Source organism: Podarcis raffonei, chromosome 4 (assembly GCF_027172205.1).
Source record: "Podarcis raffonei isolate rPodRaf1 chromosome 4, rPodRaf1.pri, whole genome shotgun sequence".
Lineage (NCBI taxonomy): Eukaryota > Metazoa > Chordata > Lepidosauria > Squamata > Lacertidae > Podarcis > Podarcis raffonei.
The window spans coordinates 65,023,527-65,042,061 of NC_070605.1; the positions used below are offsets into that span (position 1 = coordinate 65,023,527).

Here is an 18,535-nt window from a genome sequence, read left to right on the forward strand (position 1 = left end):
AAAAAAATGAGATAAATTTTGTTATATTAAAGAGTTAAAAATGTTAATGACTTGGTATAAGTCCTATCCACTTCCACTTTCATTGGCTATGAAGTAAACCTGTCCCCTGCTTTTTGCCAGGAACTCTATGGCGGAGCAATTTGTGGATGGAAGTCATAGCTTGGAGTCCAGAGGCAGACCTATCTGCCACTTCCTTTTCTTCTTTTAAAATAAGGATGTTTGGGAACAAAAACCAGTGAAGGGGCAGACGTCACCATAATACAGTGGTACCTCGGGTTACATACGCTTCAGGTTACATACGCTTCAGGTTTCAGACTCCGCTAACCCAGAAATAGTGCTTCAGGTTAAGAACTTTGCTTCAGGATGAGAACAGAAATCGTGCAGTGGCGGCGCGGTGGCAGTGGGAGGCCCCATTAGCTAAAGTGGTGCTTCAGGTTAAGAACAGTTTCAGGTTAAGAACGGACCTCCGGAACAAATTAAGTACTTAACCTGAGGTACCACTGTATACACATTGTTGAAAACAATTTCCCTTAATTTTTGCATATTATTTTCGCAAATGTATGTTCTAATACACATTTCCCCCAATGCATAAAGTTATGAGATGTGTGAATTCTGAAGGAAAACTGGGTTTTCATTTGTGTATTGGATCGATAAGTTCAAACTGGGTAGTTTCCCATCAAAATGCAAACACAACTGAATTTCTCCCTTATGCCTAAGGTCAACCCACAACAAGGTCTGGGTGGAGAAGGAAAAACACTGCCCTAAACCTATTTGCTCTGTTCTCAACCCATTCCCAGATTTTGAGCAGCTGGAACAAGACTGGACACAGAGCTTGAATTCCCAAACTGTCTGGGTGAAAAATAGTTATTTAGCAATACTAGGTGTACCAGTAATTGCTGCCCTTCTCTCTGAAAGTGTTTGCAGCTGTATGACACAGCCTATTATGGCAAAATAGTAAAACTCCTATTGCTAGCATTTGCCAACACCTGCTGACTCATTATGATTAGAAAAACCCAGTAGATTTCAGACCTGGGGAGCTACTTCTCTCCCCCCCAAGTCCTCCCCATTGCGAACAGCTGCAAAGCTCCATTCAATTTTCACTCATTATTTCAGTCTCAATAATTCATTTTCCAAGGAATTCATTTCAATGCCCCTTTTCTTTGTCTGATATTAAACATGAAAGGTGCTATAAAAGTGAATTACTACATTACATGCTAATTCATTTGGACACAGTATATTAAAAGAATTCCCCAGGAAACTTTTTGGTTTAATGACAGTGGAAGATGCTTAATTGGGGCGGCATTAGTGTACACTTAATCAACATAGAATTGTTAAATGTGAATGCGGGGTTTGAAAATGGTGCCACGGAGCAGCTTGGGCTGATCAAGATTATTATTTTTTTAATTCCATATAATTGTTGTCAACAAAAAAGTATTGTTTTTTTTAAAAAGAAGACTGGAAAGCGCAGATTCAATGAATGATAAAATAACATCCACGAGGAACTTGTAACTGAGCTAAAAAAAACAACACCCCAAACGGCTGGCATTGCTTAGTCATTGCTCATAATTTAGGAGCTCACTCAGTATAAATAACTTTAGACACAAGAACACTGCAATCTCAATAAAACACTGCAGCACCGAGGGTTGTACAACATTGCCTGGTGTCAGGATGTCACACAGTTTTCTTCCTGCCCCTGAGCAATTTCCCCCTTTCCCCCCAAATGTATATTAGATTTTGTTTTTGTTTTAAAAATGTTAAGGGATCAAAATAAAGAAAATAATAGTTATCCTTGAAGAAATTCTGTCCCTATGTGAGGCAATGGTTTCTGCTGCTACGCAAAACCTCTTCTATATTTCGTGAGAGAGCTGTTTTGCCCATTTCTCCCTCTCATTCATCTCAACAGATCCAAGGCTTTTAAGCTTAACAGAGTATGAGTGCAAGCGGTTGCAAGTTTGTAATTTGTTTATTTGCTACATTTATATGACACCCCATAGCAGCGTGAACATTATCATTCCTTCCTTCCACTTGTAACAAATCTTTTAACATTCTTCTTAGGATGGCCCTGAGTTCTAGTACTACGAGAGAGGGGGGGAAACTTTCCAATTCATTCCCTCCACATCATGCTTAATTTTAGATGTCTCTATTGTGTCCCTACTTGCTTGCTCCGCCCCCCCCCACTCCTAAACTCACCTGGAAATACAGTTCAAATGATAGAGAGAAACTTAGATTAATCACTGCCTGAAATAATTCACAGAAGGTGGATCCATTCCAATGTCATAATTTTAGTGGACAGAGGCAGAATGAGTGATTCCAGCTCCACTCCTTGAAGGAAAAGACCAAATGCACTTCAGAGGAGGGCAATCTACATAGAGATGTCCCAAGAGTACTAGAATTTCCATGAGTAATAAAGCGTATGCATTAATGCACGATTGCAACTCTGTAAACTATTTTTAATTTTTCTAAAAATAGGATTTTGACATGGATAGCTACGAGGGGAAAAAATGGAGGAATAGACCTAGTTATCTCCCTCTCTCTGCTAAAGTTGAATGGGATGCTGTCCTACTATAATCACACCTGTGCCTCTATTGTAAGTGGAACGTCTGCTGAGGCAGAGATGATCTGAGAACTCGCCCATTCTGCCACTATCATGTGGCTCCTTTAAAAGTATTCTCTCCAAGTAGCTGCTACTTAATTGACACAATACAAGGGAGAAAATACAGACCACGTCTAGCAATGACAGCATGCAGGAACAGAATGATGTCTGTACTGCAGAGGATTTTAAGGGTAAAGAAGGGTGAGGTAGATGGAAATAATGAAAGCTTTGTGAAGGGGTCTAATGAGGAGGGGTCTGCTTCAGTGTATGAAACCCCACCCCAATCCTCATGGTTTAAGACTCGCAAACATGTGGAGTATCAAAATATGGTTTTGTATATCCAGGTTACAGACCAACCCTGTTACAGATGAGAGTAATAATCATAATAATTATGATCATCATCATCCAAGCTTAGTTACAGACTGAAGGCCACCAGAACTCACCCTAGGCCAGATAATTTGCACCAAACATTTGAATCTATTAAATATATATCATTCATTTCTTCTCATTTATCTTTCATCTCCAGGAGTGGTGACACGAATAGGTGTTAGTGATTGAAAGTGCACTCCAGGATAATTAACTGGCACAGATTAACATAGATTTGGGAGGGGGAAATGCATCACTTTGTATAAGCCTTTCCTGTGCAGCCTTGCTCAGAATCTGAAAATGGTCACGGTCCTCACAGAAAAACCTTTTTTAGCCCAGAGTTCCTAGTTGGATATAAAGAGGGGAGGAACAGCGTTGCTTTCCAAGCCTGACACTTCCGCCTGCTCCCAACTTGGACAAACTGCCCTAGAGTAGGGCCTCTGCCCCTGTCTCCTCAATATACACTACTGTCAAAGTAACTGTTGGAAAACACCCTGGGGATGCCCCTGCAGCCCCATACTCTGAGCGTCCTCCGGTATGTGCAGCTCTGGAAAAGGCACTTCCCTTCTTCTCCAGTGCGCTTCAGCGACATATATCAAATGATACATGCACACTAATCTTCTAGCATAACACAGCAAGAAGCGTGAGACATCATACAGCTAATCTACGTATTTATTTACACACTAAGTACAGTGGTACCTCGGGTTACAGAAGCTTCAGGTTACAGACTCCGCTAACCCAGAAATAGTACCTCAGGTTAAGAACTTTGCTTCAGGATGAGAACAGAAATTGCGCGGTGGCAGCAGGAGGCCCCATTAGCTAAAGTGGTACCTCAGGTTAAGAACAGTTTCAGGTTAAGAACGGATCTCCAGAACGAATTAAGTTCTTAACCCAAAGTACCACTGTACAGACAAAAGAATTATGGCGTCCTCTCTCTCCAGCTCCGAGAGGGAAAGCAGACACAAGTAAAAGCAAAAGTACGGTACAATAGTATATACAGCGGAAGAGATAAGACTGTCTACCGTTCTCACATTCTTTTCCCAGACAGGCGTGTGATTTACACCAATCTCATCTGCAGCATCGGAGGCGTGAAATACTAACAGTAACTACATCAGGGATACCCAATGTGGCCCCCTCCAGATTTTTTTGGACTCCAACTTCCATCAGCCTCAGCCAGCATGACCAACAGCCAGCATTTGTGGGAGTTGTAGTCCAGCATCATTGGGGGGGGGGCACCGCATTGGCTACTTCTGCACTAAATTAATCCAGGGCAGTGAGAGAAAGACCTGCTGTCCAGTCTTGCAAGCAGACAGGGCCACTTCCAGGTTTGAGAGGGCCTTGGGCAAAGTGTCCTCTGGGCCTCTTCCTGCCACTGGGCATTGGTGGGCTTCTCTGGCTGCAGTGGCAGTGCACTAAGCAGCAATGGGCAGCTGGCTCTAGCCACTTCTTAAATGTTCCACAGCGCCCCGAACCTTAGGGACTTTTAACAGTGGGGGTTCCCAATGAGCTAAGTACTGTTTTTCAAAAGCCAAGCTGTGAACCCCCTACTTTTTTAAACTTTTGGTATATCTATGGTAGTTTGTTTGTTTTTATGTGAATGGTGCCATGGACTCCCTGAGTGGGTTACATGAACCCTTTGGGGACCAGATATTCTTCAAAGGGTGTCCCAAGGCAGACATCAGTAGTAGGCTCTCACATATGCCCACAAGTGACAGGTGCTAATGTTGCCCCTGGCACTAGGGAAAGTTTACCTAAGGAGCATCTTTCTTTAAAATGACAGCTGCGAGCCTCGAGAGTCTGGCAAATACATTAGTCAACTCACACCGACATTTGCATAACTGGTTGTTGTTTTTTAAATAAAAAAACCCCCTCACATTGCCTTAGCAAAATGATGCTTAAAGCTGTTATCTAATTCATGCTAAATTATCTCTAAAATGTGCATTTGTAAAATATACATTGGCAAAAGAAGTGGGGATTGATTCACAGAAACTGAGATCAGACTGGAGCCTGTGATTATATGTGGTGCTACTCCATGGCAAGATCCCACAGGCTGCATGCAGGAACTATGGGAGTGAAACATGTTCTTTTCTTCTGATTATTTCCTGGCCCCATCTGTGTAGCACCTGTATTCAGATATTTACCGCAGCAGTGCAGGGTCTTGCTATAGGAATGAGTCATCTGCTACTAGCAGTAGGCATGAACCGGGCATGAGCCAAAGGATAAATAAGGGCATTAGTAATCTTACAAAATCTCATCTCTCCACCAACTTTATTTACTCCACATATTTCTTAGGCTAGATGAGGTTTGCTTTTGTGGGAATCTCTTCATTCTTTCCCTAAGATTGTTTTTCATTCCAGCGTAAAGCAAAATAAGGTCTACATGGTGCTATCCCTTTGTTTCAAACAAGGACAATACACGTCTCAGTTGTAAGGATAATCTGCCACTTCTGTGCTGAATGGGAAGAGGAGAGCAATATTTTATCTTCTAAGTGCTCAGCTTGGAGGTTGAGTGTCCAAGGGAGACAGAAAATTGAGAATGCAATCAGACTATAACATCGCACAAAGTATTGTGACATCACCCATTTTATTTACTACATTTTATATCCCACCTTTCCTTCAAGGAGCTGAGGGAGAAATCATGGTTCCACCCCTTCTCTTTTTTATCCTCACAACAACCATATGAGATAGGATAGGCAGAATGGCCAAAGATTACCTAGTAAGGTTCATGGCTGAGTAGAGATTTGAGCCTGCATCTACCAATATTAGACCACAGCACAGTGACTCAGTTTATTGGTTGTAACCTGATTAATTGGTTAAAATGTCTTTAATCATATGGATTTAAATCAATCATTGGTTTCATAAGCTTGCGGATGGATAATAACAATGCTTCTGAAGCAATAATTATATGTTCCTTTGCGTTACATAATGTAGTCATGTTCTCTTTCAATCAATCAATCAATCAATCAATCAATCAGTATCTCTTTTAAAATGGCATTTGCCCCCTGCAGTATCTGTAAGTATTGGTATTAAAAACCATGTATTTAAAAACCTGTCATTAATAGGGGCTCCCATTTTAGTGAATTAATAATTTTAACTGATGAATCAAATTGGCGAATTGATTAAACATTGCTTCCCTAACAATTTCACAAAATATATTTTGCAAAGGCCATCCCCCCCCCCCGAAAAATAAAATTCCCTTTCCTTTTGTGTTGTAACTTTTAGATTGTAAGCCTGAGGGCAAGGACTATCTTGTTACTGATCACGTTAAGCTACTCTGGGAGTCTTTTTCAGCTGAAGAATGGGATAAAAATCCTTCGTATAAATGAATAAAGACTACAAATGTGTATTTTTATCAGAAGTTGGTAAACCCATAAATATGTTTCTGTAGCAAACAGAAGCAGAATTTATATATGCACTTAATGGTTCCTAGTTACTTAAACCTGATGAGTCAAGATATTGTTTGCCTCCCTGATATTGCTTTCAAATGGTACATTTGGTGGCTGGAGGCGAGTCCTAGGCTGATTGATTGACTGCTAAATTTGAATTGTTGTTGAATTATTGTTTATTTTTCAAAAATATATAAATATAAATAAAAAATCTGTATGGGGTACCTTGTTAACAGTCCTGTAGGGTTCCTTTATGACTAACGCAGTGGGGCTTACCTCTGAGTAATATACTGTACAGTTACTGTGGTATGAATCCACACTAGAAATCATGGTAGCAGAGACCCCTTCGGACCCAAGAGAGGCACTTAGGTGCTAAGTATTAATACAACTGCAATGTTTAAGTGTCCACTGTTTCTTTGCAAAGCAGGAGGGCAGGGAGCGAACCAGAACAGGTCAAAAAGAACACAACCATTATCCCAGCGGAGAAACATTTGTGACAGCAGGGACCCCTTGGGAAACAAACTAAGATTTTTTTCCAGTTTAGTTAGAGGTTAACTATTTGTAAAACAGTGTTGCTTAAGTGTCCATAGCATTTTTGCAAGGGAACAGCAGAGGGTGGTGGTAGTGGGGGGAACCAGAACTTTGCCACACCCCTATGCCCTCTCATTGGCCATGCTCACGTGCCCTCTTAGTAGTCCCACCAGGTCTACTGAACTCCAGCCACCATCCCTACAATCACCTGTGTCTCTGCACACTATGCAGCTGCATTGCAGCTACTGAGTTCCTGGCCCGTAAAAAGGTACTTCCTTCTGCTGGCCAGCACTTCCTGAAAAATTCATGCAGATGACTCCATTTCTGACATAATGCTTTTTCATATATATGACCCCATAGCAATAACAATTCCAAGGGTATGCTTATGTACATTTTATTTCTGTTTAACTATCTATTTTGTGCTTTTATCCTGCACTACTATGTTGTGAACCACCTTGAGATCTTTGGATGATGAGTAGTACATAAATAAATGATCTCGGCCCAGTATACCTGAAGGAGCATCTCCACCCACATCGTTCCGCCCGGATACTGAGGTCCAGCGCCAAGGGCCTTCTGGCGGTTCCCTCACTGCAAGAAGCGAAGTTACAGGGAAGCAGGCAGAGGGCCTTCTCGGTAGTGGCGCCCGCCCTGTGGAACGCCCTCCCGCCAGATGTCAAAGAAATAAACAACTATCTGACTTTTAGAAGACGTATGAAGTTAGCCCTGTTTAGAGAAGCTTTTAATGACTGATGTTTGAATGTATTTTTAATCTTTTGTTGGAAGCCGTCCAGGATGGCTGGGAAAACCCAGCCAGATGGGTGGGATATAATCATTATTATTATTAACAACAACAATGATAATAATAACTGTTTGTTTATGAAAAGGCTTTAGAAATGTCATAACACCAGATGAATTCACGCCAGTTCGCCTGATAGACCAGATAAAGTTGATCAGCTTGTAACAATTGTGCTCCTACCAACAGGTTTTGACGCATCTCCCCACCTTCCACTTCCACCTCTACTTCTCTAACTCCATCACAATGCATTTGACAGATGTCCTGGCCAGCAAATCAAATAGTGTTTCATTAGTCTACTTTGCCCTGCCCCACCGTGCTCCAGGACAGCCTTCCTCAACATGGGGTCCTTCAGATATTGTGGGACTGAAGCATTCATCATCCTTAACCATTGGTAAAGCCAGATGGGACTGATGAAAGTTGTAGTCTAAAGCATCCACAGGTCACCAGGCTGGAGGATGCCCCAGGAGCACGATCCACCTTTTTAAAAAGTGTCACATGCACATACATTGAATATAGTTGTATACTCTTCTCCCCCCCCTTTAAAGCACATCATTTTTAACAAACATGAAAAGTTGCTTTGGGGAGTAAGGAAATATGGCTTGGTGTAAATAGCAATGTAAATAGACAACTGGACCAGTTTCTCTCGGACTCTGCTTGGAAGAGAAGACTCTGTCCCTAGTTGTTTTTATTATTTTGCTGATGGCTCGGTCCTTCTCCAGGCTCTGCTATAGGGTGCTTATTTGAAAGAACACAGCAAAGGCTAAAGACAAATAGGGAACAGTGGGGAGTCTGCAGATAAAAAGGGGGGAAGAACATCATTTTGATTCTCCCCAGTCCCATTAACAAGATCCTTCAAAACATAAAAGGGAAATGATCTGATTGCATTCACAAATGTCAAAGCACAATACACAAAGGTACAATATGCTTTAAAAAAAAATATCCAAACAAAACACAAAGAGTATTGAAGTCTATGCTGTTCCTTTTAAGTAAACAAATTGCATGCATTTGCTCCGATGGGAGGTCAGGAGCATCCCTTTGCACAGTTACATAATCCCTGAAATCCTGTAAACCTGGTTGTACAATGTGGTGCTAAGATCAAATCTATGGCTGAAAAATAAAAGAAATAAAATTAACCCACCAAGTAAAACAACAGCAACACCCCCAAACCCTGATGAGGCTAAGCTGTCTAACACAAAAAGAGGTTTCTGTAGCTGAATCTGAAAGTTCATCAGCAAAACCTGAGCCCAAAGCAGATTTCAACTAATCCACTCCTGACTCAGAACAACAGAAAACACTCCCACTGATTTTCATGGAAGCTGGGTGCTCACTACCTCAGTCGCTCTTCTCTGTATCCTGAAACCATTCCCCCCCACCTGTTGGCTCAAAGGAAACACAAGCATTTAAAAAATAAAGATGCACACCTATAGCGAGGAGATGATCTACGGCCATGGGAAAGCACTCTAAACATGCTTCATAGAACTGCTTCACATACAACCAGAGGACTGGCCTCAGGGGCTGGCACTGCTGGGCACTTGCTGAGGCCCACACTTGTGCTGACCCCCGGAGCCCCCTGCCCCTGCTTTTGCTCTGCTTTTGCCAACCACACACCCTGCTTTGGTCCTCTGGCCCGGGAGGAGAGCATCAGCAAGAAACAGGAATGAGCAACAGGAACAAAAGCTGCCACAGCCAGCTGATTTGTCTGCCTTTTTCCTCTGCAAGCGGAGGGAAAGCAACCAGATAATTGCTATGCAGAGGGGAGGGGCCCAAGGACCCCCCCCAAAAAACCCAACAACAACCTGGAGCCGACACATCACCACAGGAATTGAGTTTGCAATTGATAATAAATGATATAGCTATATCTTGGTAGGCATTCCAAAAGTAGCCTTCATCTGGAATTAAGGACATTGGGATTACTTGGTTTATATAAAACAAATCCCAAACGGGGCAGTAGTGAAGTAGATATTTTCTGCGTTTCATACAACAGCCTGCCCATCCTCAACCCTGCAGTGTGTGTCTGTCCTCGACCACTTCAAAAACATTTCAATTTGATTTTTCTCTCTCTTTTGCTTCTGTTTTCAGAACATTGTACGTGGTGTTTTGTTTGGAAATATGGTACATTGTTACTCTAAACTATGCTGTGTCACTAGACATGTGGCAATAAATAGCTCGCCATATAAAATTAGCGTGATGGATATATTTTGTTCCAGCAGAGTGAGTAATCTGACAAAAATAGAGAAACGTTGCCGATATGACAGCCTGACACTTGTGACACTACCGCGGAACTATAAATTCTGTCCTCTGTTGTTTACAGATTGACTTTGAGGCCAAGGACAAAGAGCAACCTGTGGTTAGAAGAACGAGGGAGTGTGCTGCACGTAGGTAGGGTTAAAAACTCTTTTGGCAAAGAGGCATTTTTCTTTACGAAGCCACACACCCCTGGAGCCATGTCATTATACAAGAGTTGTTGCAGGAGAACCTCAGGGTCTCTCATTAAAGAGAAAAATTATCTCCTCAGAGCTTTGATGGGGGAGAAATGTTGCAAATGTCAGTGGCAGGCATCCCAGAAGACAAATCTTAAGAGGCTGTTTCAAAAACAAAATCTATTTTGGGGATTCTGCCCTAGTGAGCTCGTCAGCACCTGAGTTCAAGGAGGTCACTTAGGCTAGTGACTTCCTCCTGGCTTTCAGGAGCCTCATTGGTGGCTGGCAAAGTACGGAGAACGTATTAAAGGGGGTTGTTTAGCTTCTTTCTGTGAGGGAGCTGGAACAGTGGAGCCCAAGGGAGGGGGAAAAACACTGATGATGCTAATAGTGACTTAGCACAAATCTTATTACGTACAACAGGGACCAGCAATAAGAAATGCAGCATATCCCCACCCTTTGGAATTCAGGTCTCTGCAAATTGTGCTTGTAGTTTGTTTAGGTTTGGATGTGTTTCCAGTTCCAGGAGGAGGGGGAAGAAAAAAAGGACCCTTTATTCCATCCTACCTCTCTGAGGCAATCCCCTGCTGTGCTATATCATGCTAGAGGACTCGGATTTGGGGCAGTCTGCCAGCCTGGGAATCTCAGCATTTATAGCTGTAGAGAGAAATGGTAATTTTGAGACTGGGAAAGGGAAAAAGGCTTTCTTTATTCTTCTTGAAACATCTCTGCTTGCTACAGAGAAAGGATGGTGGTTTTTTTAAACATATAAAAAAGTCACAGCTTGCATCTCTTATTATCAGCGGTTAGGGGGTTAAGCAGGGCAATTCCCTGTTCTCTCCCCCCCATCCAGTTTCTCCACTCCCAAATCTGTTACCTCAACATTCCTTAGAGGGTCACAGGGCCTTGTCAGGCTTTTTTTTAATTTTTAAGGGGCATCTTTTCTTTTTAATTGCAAACTCAATTACCGTCACACTTAGAGAGTCCCCAGTACTTTGTTTTGGTTGGGGCTGTTTCACTTCCAACTTAATAGGCATTCAGCCACTCAAGTTCACTGCCAGAATTAGTGATGGATATACAATACGTTGCGAATTTTCAAAATCACATTAAAGTTAACATTTACACGCTAATACTGACAAGCACAGATGACTTTGTTGAATGCCTGAAACCCTGCAGATACACCGGTAAGTGTTGACCACCCCCTAAATATGATTGTTGCCATACAGCTGAGAACTGTAAAAACATACCTATTTTTGGCAATCTACAACATTCATATGGGATTCTCAATACTCTTATGTGTGTGTTGATATTTATCATATTTTGGACATTCCTTCAAGCATATATACAATTGCCTGGCATGGTGAGCTTATTAAATTTCTATCCCACCCTTCCTCCTAAAGGAGCCCAGGGTAGCAAACACCAAAGTGCTAAAACAATACAGTTTTTAAAAATTCTAAACATAGGCATGCAACTGGGTAGATCCATTTACTCTGATGGATCAACCTCCACTTTAAATTTCTATGTTTATGTATGGTTGCTAGCTTTAGCATTTATGTATGTTTTAAAGTTAGTTGTAAGTAGCCTAGAGCTTGCCCTGCAATTTGCTAACAAATTGAATATGTAATGATAACAGAATCCCTGCCATCTCCAAAAAAGGCTGGTGAATACTGCCAGCTAGAAACCAATACTGAGCTAGATAGAATAATACTCCAAATCTGCATGTTCTACAGAGGAGCCAACTTCTGAAGAAGATAGTGGGGCCCAGACATGATGTCCTGACATCATGTGTGTGGTGTTGTGAGAAGCCAGGGGACGGACCTCTGAACACTGAGGGGGCCCAGCCCCCTCAAAAAATACATTGGGGAGAAGTGAAAGTGCTTTGGCCCCTAGGAGCTGGAGCCTATGATGTTCTACATACTATCGGTTTCCCCTGCATGATTCATAGCATATAGGGCAATCACTACATGATGCTCATATGCAGTGCAATGCAATTTATTTATGTCAATTGAGTGTGAAAGAAGCATCACTATCCTAAACACATTTATAGGACTGCAAGGGTGGGTTGACACAGCCGTCTGGGTGAGTCAGAAACTTATCCCTTTGTTAATGGTGCTCCACCATCTGATGATTGTCTCACCATATCTATCCTATGGTTTCTGAGGCTAAAATATTTATACATTACTGAAAAGGCAGGAAAACACTTGCCACTAGTTGCCATCCAATTCAATATCACTCAGATTTTATATTTACAGGGTGATCCATTTGCACCATAACTGGGCTTTCTTTGTGATTTACCATTTCCACATCTGGATAGGATGAGGGGCATTTTGTGCCCCAGCAGTTCCATTTTACAGCAAAGAGAAAAAAGCAAACCTTCTACTTCAAGGACAGGCTATATCTTTTCAGCTGTCCATCTAGTACTTAAATATGGACTACAGTTATCCAAAAATGTTGACCATACTTCCATGGTGAAAATGCCATGAGATAAGGTCTCATTTCTCACCAAAAGCTGTTTTAATGAAACCAGTGGCCCATATATAATTCTTTCTTACAAAAAAGATCCTTTGCATTAACCACGTCCTTTGTCATGCAGTTCTGAGATGTTTATGGCTCATTCCACAATGATATTGCACTTAATGCCTTAGCTTGGGGAATCAGATTTTTCATTGAAACAAAAAATAATTTTCTAGCATCCTTGATTTCAAGACAAAGCATGACAAGAGCAGAAACATTATGTTTCACACCTGATCCTTCAGAAAGGTGTTTAACTCCATTCAGAACAAAGTATTCACTGACTCCCAATATAAATTAGGGCTCCCACCCTCAATATCTCTGTCTCATCTCAATTGATCTTCAGTGAACCCAGTCCGCTGTAGTCCATACCAGGGCCTTACCACCTGACTTGGTTCTGCTGAAAAGAAGAAAAAGAGCTTGGTCATCATTATATTGATGATACCCTTTCCCAAATCTCAGTGCAACCTATTCAATCTCATGATTTTCTACACTTGATCTTAGGCAAAAGGCCAAGAAGATATTCCACTCTCATGATTTCTAACTCTAGCGTGATTTCTAGGGAATGATACATGATTTCAGAATGTCAAGAGTTGATAAAATCTACACTGGGAGTTGCAAAGCCAGCTCATGAGACAGGATACTGAAAGGATTCCATCAACATTGATTTTATTTTAGCATGGTATAAGGTATGGATAATATTTCCTTTTGCATTTATAGGGTATTTTACATATGTATATAGCAGGGGTTGTCTTCTGGAAAAAAATACCATAGCTTATTTACATATTTTTTCACTTAAGCAGGTAATCATAGCTAATTGCCTAGGTTCAGTGCCAGGCCAAGAAATTTTGCTGTCTGAAGCAAAGGGCAAGATGGTACCATCCCCCATTCCACATATAGAAGCTGAGTGGACTGGCAGCTGAAATAGAGTTCAATTCTGCTATAATGGGACAGCATCCTCCACAATACTCAAGGGCAGTAGCAGGTTAGCTTAGGAGTGCATAACAGTCTGTGTGGTGCGCACACAGACTGCTTTATCCTCCAGAAGGGGAGGTGGGTGGAGGAAAGCTCCAGAGGGCTGCCTCACTTTGCCTAATGGTGGTGCCAGCTCAGCCTAGGATAGCACTTTGAGTGGGGAAGCACAGCTCCTGCATCAGATGCAAGAGATTTTCCCAGTTATGTCATGGTGCACATATTCCTGCTGCCCATTAGGACCTGGGCAGAATTTACGGAAAGTCATAAAGGTAGGTGTGTAAACCAGGGCGAGCCCGTGGGTGTTATGTGTATGCGAAGCATTGAACGATTTCTGTCAGCATGGTAGCTGTTCAGTTGCAAACCGGTTTTCCAGCTGGGACCTCACTGCAGTTACTAAACCATAACGAAGCTTCCTGAAACATAGGAATATAGCAGGCTATATTATACTGCTGGCCAATGATGGCACCAGAAAAAATGTTTTTTTGGAGGGAGGGCGGCACAGATGGGGCAAAGTATATTTCATGATGGGCAAGTTATGTCACATATGTTAGCATCTCTGAAAGAAAAATAACAGCAGATGCTAATCAGAGTCCAGCAATGGGGGGTAAAAGCTCTTTTCTTGTGAGGGCGTGTGCCTCGCTGCCCCTGCCCGGTACCACCCATACTGGTGGTCCATCTAGTTCGAGTCTATGCTAATTGGCAACAGCTCACCTGGGTTTCAGAGAGGTAACATTCCTGGAGATGCCCAAAGATTGAACCTGAGACATTCTGAATGCAAAGCAGATGCTTTGCCATTGATCTGCAGCCCTTCCCTTTATTTGGCTTCATGTCTGAATTGACAACCATTATTTATATACGTGTAGGGAGGCTGTTGCACCAGGAGATGAGAGCACTGAGCAAAACAGAACATTAAAGCAGATAAGCCATTCTGGTTTGGTGGGATGCCTAAATAGGAGAGCAGGTGCAGAGGTCATCTGGTCACAGGCCTCCCCTACTATGGTGGGATGTATTGTATTTCTGTTTAGCAGATTTCTAATTTTGCATTGCTACATACAAATTGTCATATGGACATCTGTGTCCTCTTTTTGGCAATGTATATGTGACCACCCTAAAGTACATCTAAGGTACTGGGGGAAAGTTTGCTGAATGGAGATGAATGGTATGTGTGAAAGTTTGTTGTTTTTTTTAAAAAAAATTTTTTGTCATCAAATTATATATTTTAATGTCATGTAATATAACCCCAGATCAACCCCAGTCCTCTCTCTCTCTCCTTTTTACATTACAACTTTCTGTATGTACTGTACGCATTTCTTTCTGGTATGTTTAGCCATTTTAGATTAAGATTAGGATTAAGATTAGTAGCACAATTATATGAACTAGAACTGGAATGGAACTCGCTAGGTCAGTTTGCCATATCACCCTGTACTGAACTGAAGTGGAACCAAATAATTAAAAAAAGGACTTCGTAATGGGTCCTGAACCAAAAATGTATAATGGTTTGCCTCCCAATTCTGTCAGGACAGGTGAATGCGTTTTTCATGAAAAGCTGGAATATAGTGCCATTATATCCAATTGAGCTCAAAACCAGTTTTGTAGCATCCTGTTGAAATGTATGCATTTAGAAACTATTTTAAAGTTTTAATCTGTTACTTACTGTTTAAAATATTTTAGCTGATTTATGGATTAGTTGGTTTAAAAGGAGATAATTTAAATATGTGAAAACCTCAACAAAGGTGCTTTTTAAAATAAAGAAGTCAAAGGAAATGTGTGGTACTAGTGGAAGTAAGGGAAGCTTTTAATTGTCAGAAGAAAAGGCCACATTTAATAGTTTGTTCTTCACAACCTTTCAATATCAGCCCTAGCTCTTTGAGGTAGATATATAGGCCCTGTGATTTGCCTTCCAAGCTAGATTGTAGGAGAGATGCCTCTATAAAATCTGGCAAGCCAATGGGCCATATTCATGTAGGGATTTTGTGCAAGCATAATTCCCCTGCTTTTTGTGTGCTTCAGGCTATTTTCAAATGTCAAATACCAAATGTTTCTTACTCTTATTGGGAGAAACTCATGTAGTGTGCAAGTGTGGCTTCACCATCTTTTACATTATAAACCTACATGAAAGAAATTACCTTCCCATATGTAGACTTCAATCTTGGCTCCTTGCCCTTCATGAATTGTACTAGCCTCCAGTCAAGCAAGAAATCACCCTAATCCTAAACAGATACTCCCACTAAACTCTCAGAAGACTAAATGATGCAACAGTCACCTGTCCCAGCAGAAAATGACTGGTTAATAAGTGTCTTGTTGATCTGCATCAAAGATGGGGGCCCAACAAATGCAGCAGCTGAAGCCAGCATGACCAATATTCAGTGATGATGCAAATTGCAGTTCAACAACATCTGGAGGGTCCTGGGCTCCCTAGCCCTGCTCTAGATACACTACGGCAGCTTTGCTAAGCATTTTCAGGATTGTCAATGAGGACTGTCAATGAGAAACACTGGTATACAGCTAAGGTTTAATCTGCCTCTTTTGGTCCCCTTAGATAACTTCACTGTTTTTTTGTCATTATCCAGAATATCTCTTTAGGCTAAGATAAAGGCACTAATTTTCTAGGTGCCCTGAAATAAAACAAACATTTTAGGCTGCAATTCTATACATACTTACCTAGGAATAAGTTTCACTGAACTCAATGGGACTCGTGAATGAGTAGAAACATACAGGTCTCGCTTTCCTGTTTTCATTTTATCAGCTTTCAGTGCCACTAAATATTTGACAAAAGTCTAGTGCCTTTGGGAAATTACTATACCCAAGTCCAGGGAGTTTCTTTTTTTTATGTTAAGACAGTATCAGCTTAAGCTGCAATCCTAAACAAACTTACTAAGGAGTAAACTCCACTGAACATGGTGGGACATACACAGGATTGTGTTTTCTCATTTAAAATCCCCTCTTAGTTAGTAGATGACTTCTGTCAGGAACGAGGGAACTTGCTAGATTTGGGAAAGAACACTGGTGTCTTTCCTCATCATTTTGCCTGTCAAAAAATAGAAACCAGTTGCAAAGCAGTAGCTGTTAACAGCAGCCCAAATATACTTGCAAGTGGAAGTCTGGAGCTTGGCTCTATGGTTATATTGAAATTTTAAAACAGACATGGTTAACCAAAGTGGGGGAAAATAAATACACTGCAATCCTATTTTATTTTATCTTTTAGCAGCGAATGAGGAGTTTGTTTAGAAATCCTGGTTAAAAAGAAAGGCAGAAATCAGCAGTGTCCAAACTGGGTCTGAGATATAAAGAGCATCTTCATTCCAGAGTTGCTAATATGAGCAAGCAATTTAGAGAGTGTGGCATGCTAAAATTTACTTGTCAGTGGAGAATGAGCTGCAGATGTAACACTACGATCTGAGGTCCATCTTAAGCTAGGAGAGCCTTCAGTTGCTGATAAGAACATGGGAAGAGCCTGCTGGATCAGGCCAATAGCCCATCTAGTCCAGCATCCTGTTCTCACAGTGGCCGACCAGATGCCTGTGGGAAGCCAGCAAGCAGGATTTGAGCACAAAAACCCTCTCTCCCTCCTGTGGCTTCCAGAAACTGGTATTCAGAAGCATTGCTGCCTTCAAGTGTATTGGCAGAGCAGAGCTGTCATGGCTGGTAGCCTTTGATAGCCTTCTCCTCCATGATATAATCTCGCTGATCTTGGTTTGATCTCCATGGATTTCCCCCCCCCTTCTCTTCTAAGGGTGACTCATTATTGTAAAAATAGCCCTGCCCTTATGTCCCAAGACCATTAGCCACCCACAGGAAACAGTGCTCAAATCAAACAATCAACAGCCTCTCAACTCCTGGATACTCATATTGATAGACACAACTGCTTTGTATCAAAACATTATTAATTCTCCATCTAGTACTTAGGAGCAAACATAAGAAGCTGCCTTATACTAAGTTAGATCTCAGGTCCATGTAGATCAGTATTGACCGGCAGTGGTTCTCCAGAATGTCCTTCTTAGCCCTACCTGGAATCTTCTGCATGAGAAGCAGTTGTTCCACCCTGACCCTTCCTCATATTGCTTATAGAAGTGGGGATGACTTTTCCAAACATGAGATCTTCCTAAAATGGCGAGATAATAATTTTGATTGATGGGTTGCACCAGTAGTGCCATGGCCATCTTTCAGAGAAAAAAGGAGAAAGGAAAATAGGGGGACAGAACGTTTCTAGACAGACTGAAGACATAGATTGAAGAAAGACAAAACAATATGTTCAATAATCTTATAGCCATTAGCTCCCCGTCATACTTATGCCTATTAGGTAGTCAATGAAACATCTAATAAAACTGCCAAAACATTTGCAAAGCTAAGCAGGGTCCAGCATGGTTTAAAACTGGATGGGAGACTGCGTGTTGAGATTCCTGCATTGCAGGGGGCTGGACTAGATGAACCTCGGAGTCCCTTCCAATTCTACAGTTCTTAATTTAGCTACAAGGTGGAACATTATGGGAACCAGATGACGTGCAGTGAGACCCAATGTACGTTTGCTTTAAAGCAAATCCCACTGTAGCCAATGGGTCTTACTCCCTAGAAAGTAGGTCTAGGATTACAGCTTAAGTTCCTATAATCCTCTACTTGTTACCTCCTTTTGCTGCTCAACAATTCAACGCCACATGACCACAACATGTCAAGAATTTCGTGTCCTGTCTCTCATTGCTTAAACCCAACTTCCCAGGATCCTTCAAGGGCTCAACCACACATTCACCTGAACATGGCACCAGTCCCAAAGAGAAGCGGTTAAAACAGAGGTCATTGCACAATGTATAGATGGCAACTATTCAATGAGAACATTTGGCATGCCTAATGATTTCTAGCTAATTGCAAAAGTCCATGGTGTCAAAAGTGACTGTGGTGTGTGGTTTACCACCATCTCATTAAATGAACAATAAACATTCAGTGGCCAAAGTCTGATTATAAAT

At 41.6% G+C, this 18,535-nt stretch overlaps 1 protein-coding gene across 1 annotated transcript in view; it reads right to left on the reverse strand.

Moving 5' to 3' along the window:
- Positions 1-18,535, reverse strand: part of PTCHD1 (patched domain containing 1) — a 49,334-nt gene that overhangs the window by 27,596 nt on the left and 3,203 nt on the right. The gene's annotated exons all lie outside the window — the stretch shown is intronic.